The sequence below is a fragment of the Sorex fumeus genome, unplaced genomic scaffold, assembly GCF_029834395.1.
Source record: "Sorex fumeus unplaced genomic scaffold, SorFum_2.1 ptg000265l, whole genome shotgun sequence".
NCBI lineage: Eukaryota > Metazoa > Chordata > Mammalia > Eulipotyphla > Soricidae > Sorex > Sorex fumeus.
In genome coordinates, this window is record NW_026606322.1 from 34,697,659 (window position 1) to 34,712,008 (window position 14,350).

Consider the following 14,350-nt stretch of genomic DNA (forward strand, 5'->3'; position numbering starts at 1 on the left):
CTCTCAGAGAGCCTGGCAAACTACCAAGAGTATCTAGCCTGCACGGCAAAGACTGGCAACCTACCCGTGACGTAGTCAATATGCCAAACACAGTAACAAGTCTCACAATGGAGACGTTACTGGGTTCACTTGAGGAACTCTATGAACAATGGGAGGACAGTGCCATTTTAATGCAATTGTATTGTCATAGGACTCTTTGTTTCTGATTTTTCATCAAAGGAAAACTCCTAAATTAATATGATTGTCATTCAAATAAAGTCTGTGTGTGTGTGTGTGTGTGTGTGTGTGTGTGTGTGTGTGTGTGTGTGTTGGCTTTTGCTCAGGGATCACTCTGGTGGTGTTCCAGAGATCATATGCAGTGACAGGGATTGGCAGGGGGTTAGCCAAGTGCAAGGAAAGTGCCTTAAACCTCTTTACTATCTTTCTGGCATAAAAGAAAAAGGTGAAATTCCCTATGTCATAGATTAGAAGCATGAAAAGATGAAAAAAATACATGTAATTTCTCTTGAGGATTACAAGTTTAAATTGATCTTAATAATTAAAGAATATAAGGGTTTGTTGCATGTGAGGAAAAAACTTAACTACATCAGATTCTATCATTCTTTCATTTTCCTTTAATATTATTGCATTATTATATATATGCCAAACTACTTTAATGAGTATTATAAAATATGAATTATTAAATTGTAAAGCAATTAGTTACAGAAATTAAAATTAAAGCTTTTAGCAAAAAAAATCACATGAATTGCATGGATCAAAAATGAAATGGAAAAAACATAAAGAAATTTTAATAACAAAGTGTTAAGGCTATTTAAAGTTCCTTTTCAAAAATAATTTTAGCTTCTTCATATACAAAATGTAATTTAGTTTAATGGAAACTAGTTTGGATTTGGCCTTTATTTATTTTTTATTTGGGGGAGGCCACACTCAGCAGTGCTCAGGGGTTACTCCTGCTTATGTGCTCTGGGGTCACTCCTTGATGTGCTTGGGGGTCCATGTGCAGTACTGAGGGTCTTACTGGTGCATGTGGCATGTAAAACAAATGCTTTAACTGCAATGGTATTTCTTGGGCCCCTAACTTACTTGCAAAATGTGAATATCATATACAAGAAAAAGTGGTGTTTGGTAGACTTTTTTAAATCTATAGTTAGTTTGAAGAAAAGAAAACTAGTTGCATGCAAATGAAACCAGATTTATAAATTGATTTTCACGCAATATATAAATGTTTATACTATAGTAGCTTAAGGTGCTTAAAAAGCATAACATTAAGTATACCACAAATGCAAGCTTTCTTATAAATAAGAAAGAAAGTCTTCTGTAAGTTTCTCAATTTTATATCTATGGATACATGCAGTATTAAAATTAATTTATTGGTAGAAGCATTTTAACATAATCTATTAAAGAGCATACACTCTTCCAAACGGATCTTTTATGATTTCTTTTATAAAACATCATTCTTTTCTATCATGAATAAAAAAGCCATGATTCTTCTGAAGAAATGAAGATTTTAGTCTCAACTTTATATATATATTTCTTTTAAAAAAAAACCTGTAAGATTGAAAAATATACTACTCATCTTTAACATAAAATTGTATTATTTGACAGTATTTCTACTGAAACATAGATTACTAATTATTCCCAAATATAGATGGAAGATGATTTAGAGACCTAAAGCACACTGGCCTTCAGAGTAAAGTTCCAAGTTCAAACCCTGGTGCCATTATGTGTGTGATGGAGTTTCGGATAATCCTGAGTGAAAAGGGCTGGTCCAGAATAACTGTGAGGTTATATGCTGAATTCAGAGCAACTGATTGCCTGGAGAGCATCCTGAAAGCCTTGTAGCCTTAAATTCCTGGGGAGGGAAAAATCACATAAAGCATTTGAGAAAGTTCTCAGGCTGGAGCGATAGCACAGCGGGTAGGGCATTTGCCTTGCATGCAGTCGACTGAAGTTTGATTCTTCTGTCCCTCTCAGAGAGCACGGCAAACTACCAAGAGTATCCTGCCCACACAGCAGAGACTGGCAAGCTCCCTGTGGTGTATTTGATATGCCAAACACAGTAACAACAAGTCTCACTATGGAGACATTACTGGGCCCGCTGGAGCAAATCAATGAACAATGGGAGGACAGAACTACAGTCTCCTGCCCCCACACCTGGCTGTCCTTGCCGCAGCCCCCCTTGGAGGGAAGCAGGTTGAGCTTTCCTCCCCGCTCCGACCAGGGCTCCGGCAGCTGAAGACCTCCAGGACCAGCCACCACCATGCTGAGACCACTCTCCACACACATGAAGGTACTGGCAGAGGGACAAAGCCACGTGGGTTCCAGGGCCGAGATCTCCAAGCCTACTCGGATTGGCGTCAAGCATCCTCCACTCAGATCCTCCAAATTCCAGTAGGCGGGGGTCACACCCACCAACTGGCCCCCTGGCGCCGTGTACCAGCTCCCGGAACTGCGTGGCCGCATCTGTGGCCGCGCAACATCTTCTTATTATGACATCTTATTATCTCATTCCTACTTTGGACAAACTGGCAGGCTACCGTATGTAGCCTGCCCACACGGCAAAGTCTGGCAAACTCCCCGTGGCGTACCCAATATGCCAAATACCAGTAACAATGATGGGTCTCATTCTCATAAAGAGCCTTGAATATAATCTCAGGGCTAGGATGAAGGAGACGTTACTGGGGCCTGCTCGAGGCAACTGACGAATAACATGATGATTTGTGATTTGTGATTTGTGATTCTTTAGCAGAACTACTTGTATGCTATCGTAAATGAGAAAACCAACCCCTCATATTTCACTTTGTAGAACACTGTGAATGAATTTTAGATGCAAACATTTCCTACTCTGAACCTACTCTGATTTTAAAACCAAATAATGCTTCCAACATTTCTGTTAGCTATTATGTCCAAGAATAAAATTGGATTTGTATCATATGACAATGGAATAATGGGGATAAGGAAATTTCAGATACTCTGGTCTAAAGCAATTTAATTGTGGGTAAAGGGATAAACAAATAAATATAAAAGTGGTTCCATGTGAATTCCTATTTATGTATGACATGGGATTAGAGAGCTTCAAATATTTTTAATGTATTATTCCTTCCACATTTAATGAACTTAGCATTTAGTCTAAATTAGGAGGGTTTTTTTTTTTTGCCTTTGCTTATTTTTTTTCACAGCTAAATCGTTCACTTATTAGTTACAACAATGTGCTTCTAAAAGCACTGCTTACAAAAGTAAAAGCATTGCTTCACAAGAGGGTCACCTCTGTGCTATGTGACACTTACAGCTTTGTTCATCACACAAATCCTTGATATTTTTTAGAGCTCAGAAGAATAAATTTCTCTAACTCTACTTATCATTGTCCTACCTTGAACAGTGTGAAGGAAAGCCAGCATTGCATTGGCTGCAAACCCTAGAAATTGAGTAAGATACCTAATGTAGTGAGCTCATATGGGTTCAATTGTTTTCATTCCTAGTGTTATTTTACTTTTATATTCAAACAAAATGAAGTTGTTGATGACACATATACATACACACAAATAGTATCTCCTATGAATAAAAACAAAAATAAGTCTTAGATGTAAACATTTCCTACTCTGATTTTAAAACCAAATAAAATATACATAAACATACATAATACATACAAATATATGCACACACATAAATATGTGCCTTGCTTCTGGAAATAGAGAACTAATACAGGGTAAGGTGCTTACCTTACATGTGACGCTCCACAGTTTGATCCCTTTCATCCTATATGGTTTCCTGAACCCATCAGGGGTGATCCTTAAATGCACAACTAGATATAAGCTCTGAGCACAAACAGGTGTGGCTCAAACAACCAACAAGCCCAACTTTGCTTTATTAAAAAACATTAAAATTGCTTCAAAAATAATGCTAAGGGACTGGAGCAATAGCACAGCTGGTAGGACGTTTGCCTTGCACGTGGCTGACCAGGGTTCGATTCCCAGCATCACATATGGTTTCCCGAGCACCGCCAGGAGTGATTCCTAAGTGCAAAGCCAGGAGTAACCCCTGAGCATCGCCGTGTCTGACCCAACAAGAAAAAAAAAAGCTAAAAGATACAGCGATAGAATGAGGCTTAATTGGTTTGCAAACCAGATAAACCAGATTGGTATATATTCTTACAACACTCTAAGACTCAATTTTATGATATTGGATGATATGACATTTGATAAAAACCCTTTTCAACTTTGTCTTATAGAAACTATTATTATTTTTACCAGCAATATTATTGGGGCGATTTATTATTTATTCTACCCATATCTTAAAATAGCCTTTGCCTTACTTTATTTAGTCTTTTACAAGATACTGGACACTCAGAATCACTTCATCCTAAAAGCTAAAATCTAGACAATTCTTAGTAATGTACACCTACTAATATATTATTCTTCACCATCTATTTCTGTTACCAACTCAGAGGAGCTTAGGATCTCATGTCTTAAGAAAAAAATGAACCAAAAGCTTTTTAGTATCACTTACAAGTCATACATAACCACAGTTATTCTACATACTTTGGAGTTGATGCTGAACCTTCCTCCAGACATCCAACACCTTCTTATCTGTAAAGAACTACTTGAATTCCACCCTCACAAATATGCTGCAAAATTTAACTAATTAATAGAGACTAAAGGTCAGTGCTTAGCATCTCACATATTGGTGAACATGTGATTATGGGGCTGCGGGGTGGGGGGATAAACATGGAAAAAACAGGAGTGTGCCCAATTATGATGAAGTCAAGTCTTTCCAAAGCAGCTAAAGCAAAGCAGATTTTACAGCAGATAACCTAAGGAAGGGACATGACTATCTGTGCATTAAGAAGAATCTGAGATGTGTGCTGAAATTAGATAAAGGACCAAATGTGATAGCCTCTCAGGATCTGTATTCCTCTAAGTGTACATGTCATAATTTACATTACTTTTTCTTTATATTGAACACTTAGGTTGCTTCAATTCTATTTTATTGCAATATATACTTGCAAGTTAATTGGCTTTTTGGAGCGGGGGAAGGCATTGGGGATACACTTAGATTGGGGATACATTGGGGATTGCTCAAGAGGCAATTCATGGCTCCGTGCTCAGGACTGACTCCCACAATGCTTGGTGGACCAGATGTGGTATTGAGAAATGAACCTGGGCTTTCTGTACGCAAGGCAGTCACTGCAAGCCCTGTGTGTTGACAAGTGTGATTAGTGGTTTTACACATGGCTTCTTCAGCAGTACTTAGGAGCCCACAGAAACGCTTGGCCAATACGCTCAGTGGTTCAATGCAAGAGACAGAGGATGCAGTGCTAGTCACGTCCTGTGGTGAAAGGAACCCCAAACCAGCCCGTGCTCAGGATGCCGGCTGTGGTGATTGGGTGAGCACATGGTGCCAGAAATTGAATCTGGGCTGAGTATGTGCTAGGTATGTGACTTATTTGCTGCACTGGTGCTCACACTCCAGAGGGCTATTTTAAAAATAAATAAGTCAGTTTTTTGTTTGTTGTTTTTTATTGTTCTGGGTTTGGGGCCACATCCTACAGTGCTCAGGGTGTTCCTCTTGGCTCTGTACTCAGGGATTACTCCTGGAAGTGCTCAAGAGACCATATGGGGTGCTGCGGAAGGAACCCAGGGTCCGTGAGTGTGAGGCAAATTCTTTACTGGCTGTACTATAGCTCCACTCTTGGTGTTTTGTTTCACTTTGCTTTGTTCTGTTTTTACTGGTTTGCTTTTCCTTGAGTTTGTTTTTCAGTATCTGTCTTTATTTATTTATTTATTTATTTATTTATTTATCTGACCCGAACCCAGGTTGGCTGCATGCAAGGCAAAAGCCCTACCAGCTGTACTATCACTCCAATACCAGTATCTGTCTCATTTAAACTAACAGGCAAACTCAAGATCTGGATTGTATTTCTCCTTGGTACATTGAAATAGGAGGGATGCTTCCAGAAAAAAGAAAGAAAGAAAGAGAGAGAGAGAGAGAGAGAGAGAGAGGGAGGGGGAGAGAGGGAGGGAGGGAGGGAGGGGGGAAGGAAGGAAGGAGAGAGAAAGAAAGAAAGAAAGAAAGAAAGAAAGGAAGGAAGGAAGGAAGGAAGGAAGGAAGGAAGGAAGGAAGGAAGGAAGGAAGGAGAAAAAGCAAACAAGCAAGAAAGAGCAAGAAAGAAAAATGAAAGAAAGAAAGAAAGAAAGAAGAAAGAAAGAGAGAGAAAGAAAGAAAGAAAGAAAGAAAGAAAGAAGGAAGGAAGGAAGGAAGGAAGGAAGGAAAGAAAGAAAGAAAGAAAGAAAGAAAGAAAGAAAGAAAGAAAGAAAGAAAAGAAGACTTGGGAAACAACTGGGTTTAAACTCCATTTCAAAGGACCTCATTCATGAAAACAATAAATTCTAGGGTCTTGACTGAACTCTAGACTTCCAAGTTATACCCCCAGATAATCTATTCTGCTCCTAATATAAACTTTCCAGAAAGGCAAAGTATGACTCTCATTCAAAAATAAAGAAACAAGTGTTGAAATAAATAACTGAGAGAATCAGCAGGGTGTTGAAAGGACTTTAAGGGAGAATAAATTATATATGCATGCAAATGTTGATGTAAGTACTGGTATTCTCATGTGCATATGTGTGCATATAAAATTAAGATTACAGAACTGAAGCTGTTAGTAGATACAGAACTGATTAATAGCCTATAAGACAATGAAAGGCATTGTTTGAGATCTTTTCTTCTACAGAGCAGAAATCGATATTATCAAAATTTATTTGTACCACCATCAATTTTCTACAACTTAATGTGAAGTCCTCTGGAGTTACAATACTGCTCAGTCAATAGAAAACAATCAAAGTTGTATTTTCCTATACAATCAGATAAAGCCAGCATTTTAGTGAAAAAGCACTCAGTAATCGCTTCTGCATTAAAGTCACTTATAATTATTCTTTATTGCTGTTTCAGCTTTTGTAATAGAATCTGTCAGGCTCCTCCCCCAGCTTCCAAATCAATCATTTCAGAAAACACTCTTCACTCAATACAAGTAAACTTTTGCCATTTTCTGCACACTTTGTAGCTTTCTGTGATACATAGTTACTCCAAAATAATTCAACTTCTCTGGCAGACACTAAACAATGAAAATTAGTATTGTTAGGGTCCGAGCTCAGGACAGCCTCACCTGTCAAGGAAAACTCTGAGAGACCAAGTCCATGCAAAAGCAAGAGGTTCATTCGAGCACGCTCGGGCTCACAGCATGACCACAAACCGTCAGTGACTGAGAGCCCCGAGCCTCTTCAAAGGGGGCTTTTTATAGGGCATCTTCCCAAGCATTTCAGAAAAGCCCGTGCACAAGTCACCCAATACATTTGAATTATCACATTAGATTCTGCACGCAGGCAGCCAATCATTTTGCAACAAGCCATCAGCACCAGCCACTCTCTTCTGTACCTGTCACCAGGCCCTCCCAACGGGCAGTCAATTAGGCCTTTTCATTAGGCCTTCCCCGACCTTGTGGCCTTATCTGGTGAATTCCAGGTGCAAGGAGAGATGGGGGTGCTTGGTGTTGGGCCTTGTTCGCGGATTCCAGGACAAAGAGATGCCTCATTAGGCCTTCTCCGGCCTTGTGGCCTTATCTGGCGAATTCCAGGTGCAAGGAGGAGTTGGGGGTACTTGGTGTTGCTAGCCTGCCGCAGCTGCAGGACGGGACATGGACTGGGACTTGCTTTGCTAGGGCCCAATTGTCATGGGGCTATCTTTCAGTATCTTCTCTATGATTATTAAGCTTATAATTTAAAATAATCATTTTCTTCTTCTGTAGGAACCTAACTGCTCTTTATCTAGAGATTTCCCCCTAGGTCTGTGAAGAAGTTGCTCTCACCTGCTCTAGCTATCATGAATGCCTTTTATCTTTTCACTTATTAATATTTTGTTTTGGGAGATAAACCTGGTGATACCCAGGGCTTCCTCCTGACTCTGCACTCAGAGACCACTTCTGGCGGGAACAGGGGATCATATGTAGTGCCGGGGATTAAACCTGTATAGGCTGTGTAGAAGGCAAGTGCCCTACTCATGCCCTCCACATTAGGTCCTTTTAGGTGTAACTGTCTCAGAAGTGGCATGTGGGCTGTTCTATTTACAGAGCAATCAGACGAGGGATTCTGTTTTAATCTTTTTAATTTATATTTAAATCATATTTTAAATTAAAATACCATGATTTTATTGACAACTGGATTTCAGGCATATAATATTCTAGCTATCGGGGCTGGAGCAATAGCACAGTGGGTAGGGCATTTGCCTTGCACGGGGCTGACCTGGGTTTGATTCCTCCGTCTCTGTTGGAAAGCCCAGAAAGCTACCGAGAGTATCCCGCCTGCACGGCAGAGCCTGGCAAGCTCCCCATGGTGTATTCGATATGCCAAAAATAGTAACAAGTCTCACAATGGAGATGTTACTGGTGCCTGCTCGAGCTAATCGATGAACAATGGGATGACAATGCTACAGTGCTAATATTCTAGCTCCAGTTCATGTTCAGTGGTCAACTTCCCTCCATCAGTATCTCTTATTTCCCTCCTACCTCACTTCACTGTCCCCCTCCCCACCCAGCCTTCCATCTTGACAGGCACAGTTTGGTGATTATAGTTTGTTTTCAGTGTTGTTGACGCTGTTGTTTGGATTTATAGCTATACCACTCTCCACTGTACCAATATACTGAAAGCCCCTGACCCCTTTACCCCATTACTTCCATTCATCATCTACCTTCCCTCTTCAGTTTATTTCTTTCTCTATCCTTCTCCATGTACTCTGGGATCAAGAGTGTTTTAAACATTGCCCTCACTAGAATATTTAAAATACTGAATTCCTAAAACTTCTACAATGTCTACTGCTTTGGGGTTGAGACTAAGGTGTGTTTCTTAAAATGCAGGAATTTTGAGTAGGGATTCAATGACTATACCAGTTGATGTCTAGAAATTACTGGGTGACATCTGCGATCAAACTTTCTTCATGCAGTTAATTGAGTTTATTCCAATTTATGATTGAAAGAGCTTTGATTTCAGAGCAATTTCTGCCATTAAATGTAGATTAAAAAACCAAGCATAAATATGCAGGTGCTCATTTATAAAGACATCTGTAGCATAAAACACTTAAAAATACCAATGATAAATAGTTTCTGGAGTAGGGGCTAGGAGTGGTTACAATTTGGGTGTTTGACAGAGATTACTAGTCTCTTAATTCCTTCTTATTATAGTGGCAATCTTATTCTCTCATGCTCACGATGAGTAGGTTAAAAGATCTGCACCTCTGTGGGGCTATGGATTTTGAAAAAGAGAGTAAGAAAAAGTAGAGCTTCACAAGGTTAAAACATTAGCATAAAGCAATTTCAAGTTCTGGGTTATATAATGATCGGTGTCTTTCTATAATATTCACAGAGCAGAGCCTCAAAAACCTGAATGCTTCAGATGTTTTCAAATAGAAATGGAAGATTTTATCTGAATGCAAAATCAAATGACCATCTACTGCAGCAGTTTTATGTTTAAATGTGCATCATCTTATTAATGATTCCAGAATATGAACATGGTGGAAACTCCAATATAGAAGCTACTTTTTAAATTAAAATCTCTTTCACTATTGTAAAAGTTATATGCAAGCCAAGAGTATCCCATGGTTTTCTGGCAGCACAATACTAAGTTTAGGTAGAGTCAAAATTGCTTGCTTCATCAGTAAAGGGTAGATGATTAGAAATAAATTGACGATGAATTTTCAGTTAGGATTGAATGACTAAGATAATTATCTAAGGACTGCATTAGAATAAAGAAGAGTTTCATTTCCATCTGTCCTTACTCGGCTAATCAAGTTGACTAACCACCATAAAGCCTGAATCACAAAGACTGAAAGGCAAATAGAATATCTGTTCAAAATGAGGGTGAGTTTATTTTTTTTTCCTGTTTTTTTTAGGTCTTACTCTTAGCCCTCTGCTCATGGATCATTACTGATGAATCTCAGGAGACTGTGTGTGGTGCTGGGGATTGAACTTGGTCCAAGTCACGATTTGGTTAAGTCTGCGAAAAGATGGCCTAATAATAGCTTGAATAATGAAGAAGAGATTAAAAGATGATTCTCTCAAGTAAGTTTTTTAAATGTGATAGTTGTTTTAGAACCAAAGTGTTATAAAATATGGAAACAGGACACTTTACCTCATTCTATTAGAGTAAGATGATCAATGTGGAATATATTTTATCAAATAATAGGAAGATTCTAAATATTGATAAATGGAAAATACATCATTTTATAATTGACAAAACCTAAATAAAACTTTCATGATATTTAATCCAGTTTCCAAATACAATAATGCCATAAAAAACACAAAAATATAGAACAAGCATGGAAAATCAACATCCTTGTTGCATATGCCTTAAAAAGTCCTATGATCAAAATTCTGAATTTTAAACCATTAATCCAAGGTCAGAAAGCATCCATTTGGAAGCAGAAGCCATTCAACATCTGAATTTTTAGAGAAGTGTTCTTTTTCTATTCAAACTTATTCTAGGTCTGTATAGGCTCTGCTCACATACCTTTTTGAAAAAATCAGAATTTTAAAGAAATAGTGCATGAAAATGCAAGATCAATTCATTAAATGTGCATCATTGGTGTTAGTTTTTAATCTTAGCTCTTTCTCCCCTCATTGGGCACACGCTACTTTCATTAGCATTCGGGGAACTGCACATATGCATTAAAGAATGTTCTTCCAGGGTAATGAGGCCAGAAGTATAAGGCACCAGCATGATTTTATTCCCTTGCTTTGTATCTACATGTATTCCTCTATACCAAACATACCTTCTCACTCCTATTTTTCTAAATAAAGATAGAGTCTTTATTTGCTATTTCATAGTCATTGCTACTGTGTTTTTACAGAATACTCAACAACAAGAATGTGTATTTTTTAACGAGAACAGTTTAAATTATTTTCTTTTCACATTTGCTAACTTCCACAATGAGCTATATGTTGTTCTGCCTAGAAATTTGCTAGGGGTTATTATAGAGCTAACTGGAGAAAATGCCTGCTGTGTTTGAGGTGAATGTGGCAAAAAAAAGGAAAGCGAATCGTAAAAATAAATAGCATAACCTGTATTGATGATCAAGAAAATTTTTCCCGGGGATGGAGTGATAGTACAGTGGAAAGGGCGTTTGCCTAGCAAGCTAATGACCCACGTTTGATTCCCAGCACCCCATTTGGTCCCCCAGCACCACCAGGAGTAATTCCTGAGTACAAATCTAGGAGTAACCCCTGTGTATTGCTGGATGTGACCCAAAAAAGGAAAAAAAATCCCCTGCCTTACTTCAGTACTCTTCAAGCTATTTTAAAAGTCAAGGAATGTAATATTACCCACAAAACATTGGCCAATGACACACAAGGGAAGGAATAGAGAAGATAAGGGTTTTAAAACACTAAACCTACAGCTTATAGATAACTGTTCCACATTCATCGAAGTGAAGCAAAGTCAAAAAAAAGCAAAGTCTGACTTGCATGTTGATCAATTGTCCCTTAGTTTTTTTTTTTTTAATTTTTATTAGTGAAACATCATGAGGTACAGTTGTAGACTTACAAATTTTTGTGCTTGGGTTTCAGTTAAATAATGATCGAACACCCATCCCTCCACCAGTGCCCATTCCCCACCACCACCGATCCCAGTATCCCTCCCACCCCCATCCCCCCCATCCCACCCTACCTCTGTGGCAGGGCATTCCCTTTTGTTCTCTCTCTCCTTTTTGGTGCTGTGGTTTGTAACAGAGGCATTGAGTGGCAATCATGTTTGGTCCACAGTTCTCTCTCAGCACAGATCTCCCATTCTGGGAGGATCCTCCCAACACCCTTTATTTGTTGCTCCCTTCTCTATCTGAGCTGCCTTTTCCCCTAGCATATGTAGCTGGCCTCCAAGCCATGGAGTAAACTTCCTGGTACTTATCTTGGCTATTCTTGGGTGTTATTCTCCTATTTCGTTACTTTATGTTCCCCAAATGAATGCAATCTTTCTATGTTTGTTGTTCCTTAGTTTTTCACTTGTAGCCAGTGACTAGAACTAGGAAACTAAAAGTTGCCTGTGTTAACAGATGTTTGGATTAAAGGCTTATCAAAATATTTTCAGATGCTTAAAACAAAAACTACTATCTAAACTGTAGTTAAAAGTATAGCTAAATTTTCAAAATCTGATGATATGATTATTCCACATTTTCTCAGTTTTCACTCTCCCATTCAAGTATATAATATTAGAAAAGAAACAGAGAAATATGTTTTCTGCTAATTATGTTGGTCTGCTGGACAGGAGATCAAGCACATTACCAGTCAAGTATTTATATTTAATGAACTTCTAAGCCTGCCTATGCTCAAGTAGCTGATTTAAAATTAGTGAAGCAAAAGACTAGATTATTTTTATTTCTTTTTATTTCACTTAATTGGTGGTGCAATTTTATATTATGTGATGAAAAGTGTCAAAACAGCTTGCTTTTTGATTTAACTTGGAAAGAACTTTTTCTTCCAATATTTCAATAGACAAGACATTTTTGTCTTAGAAATTATGACACATTTACTTTTAAATGTGTTACTCTGTTTTTCTGCTGGAGTTTTATTTATTTCGGAGATGCCATGACTGTTGGTGATAGGGTTTCCTGCATATAATGTTCCAACACCATACTAACCAGGCTGTCTGCTCCCCATCATCATTGTCTCAACATTCCTTCCCTTCCTATTTCCCCCAATGCCTGCCCCAAAGTTCAGTTCTGTAGACCGGTTCTCAAATTCTGTTGCCTTTGGTCATTTGTTATTTACATACTATGTTACTTTATATTTCACATAAGAGAAATAACGTGCTGTATCTACCCTTCTTTGAATGACCACTTATTTTGATATCCACTGGTACCATCCATGCAGTAGAAAATTGTGTGTTTTCTTCTTTTCTTACAGGTGAGTTGTGTTCCATTGTGTGGATATGAATACACATCATGGGTGCTTTATCCAGTTATCTGTTCTTGGATTCAGCTTGTTTCCAGATCTTGACTGTAGGGAATAGTGCTGCAATGAATACAAGAATACAGATGTCTTTTTACCATGGTGTTTTGTGTCCTTTGGGGTAGAGTTTCTGAGTTGTATGAAAGCTCAATCTTTAGTTTTTAGAAATATGTCTATATTGTTTTCCAAAAAAAACTGAAGCAGATGACATTCCTGACAATAGTAGATGAAAATTCCCACCCTCCTACAGATACTGGCTATTTTTGTTCTTTTTTTTTTAATATGTGCCAGTCTCATTGGTGTGAGTTGATACACATTGTTCTTTTCATTGTTTCACTGAATAAGCGATGAAAACATTTTTAATATAAATATTGACCATCTCTGTTTTCTTTGAGGAAGTTCCTATTCATCTCTTCTCTCTGTTTTGTTGGGGGGGCATTGTTTGTTTTTTGTTGTTTTCATTTACAAGCTCTTTATATATTTTGGATATTAACTATTTGCCAAATGAGTGGTGGAGAAATATTTTTGCCCAGTATGGGGGGTAAATGTGGTGTCATTTTATTCTAATCATCACTTATTTTGTGCTGCAGAGACTTTGTAATTTGATCGGGTCCCATTTGCCTATCTTTTCTCTCAATTGCTTGGTCAATGGCATTGAGTCATCAAAGATGCTTCTAGGTTCAATGTCATGAAGGGATATGCCTATATTCTCCTTAATACAAGTCACATATCAGATATAATATCATGGTATTTATATATATACTGTATATACTGTCCTCCCGTTGTTCATCGATTGCTCGAGTGGGCCCAGTAACGTCTCCATTGGAGACTTTGTTGTTACTGTGTTTGGCATATCGAATACGTCACGGGGAGCTTGCCAGGCTCTGTCGTGCGGGCGAGATACTCTCGGTAGCTTGCCGGGCTTTCCGAGAGGGGTGGAGGAATTGAACTCGGGTCGGCCATGTTGGCTGCGTGCAAGACAAATGCCCTACCACTGTGCTATCGCTCCAGCCCATCATGGTATTTAATATATTTTATTTAACTTTTGCACCTTACGTGAGATAGGAGTTCTGAATATGTATGTATGTATTTATTTTTTATTGAGTCACCATGAGATACACAGTTACAAAGCTGTTCAGTCATACAGCATTCCAACACCCATCCCTCCACAAGTATACATTCCCAGCACTAATGCCCCTCGTTTCCCTCCCACCACCACACACCCCCCACCTGTCTCTATGGCAAACGCTTTCTGTCTCTGTCTCTCTCTGTGTCTCTGTGTCTGTCTGTCTGTCTGTCTGTCTGATGTCTGTCTGTCTGTCTGTCTGTCTGTCTGTCTCTCTCTCTCTCTCTCTCTCTCTCTCTTTC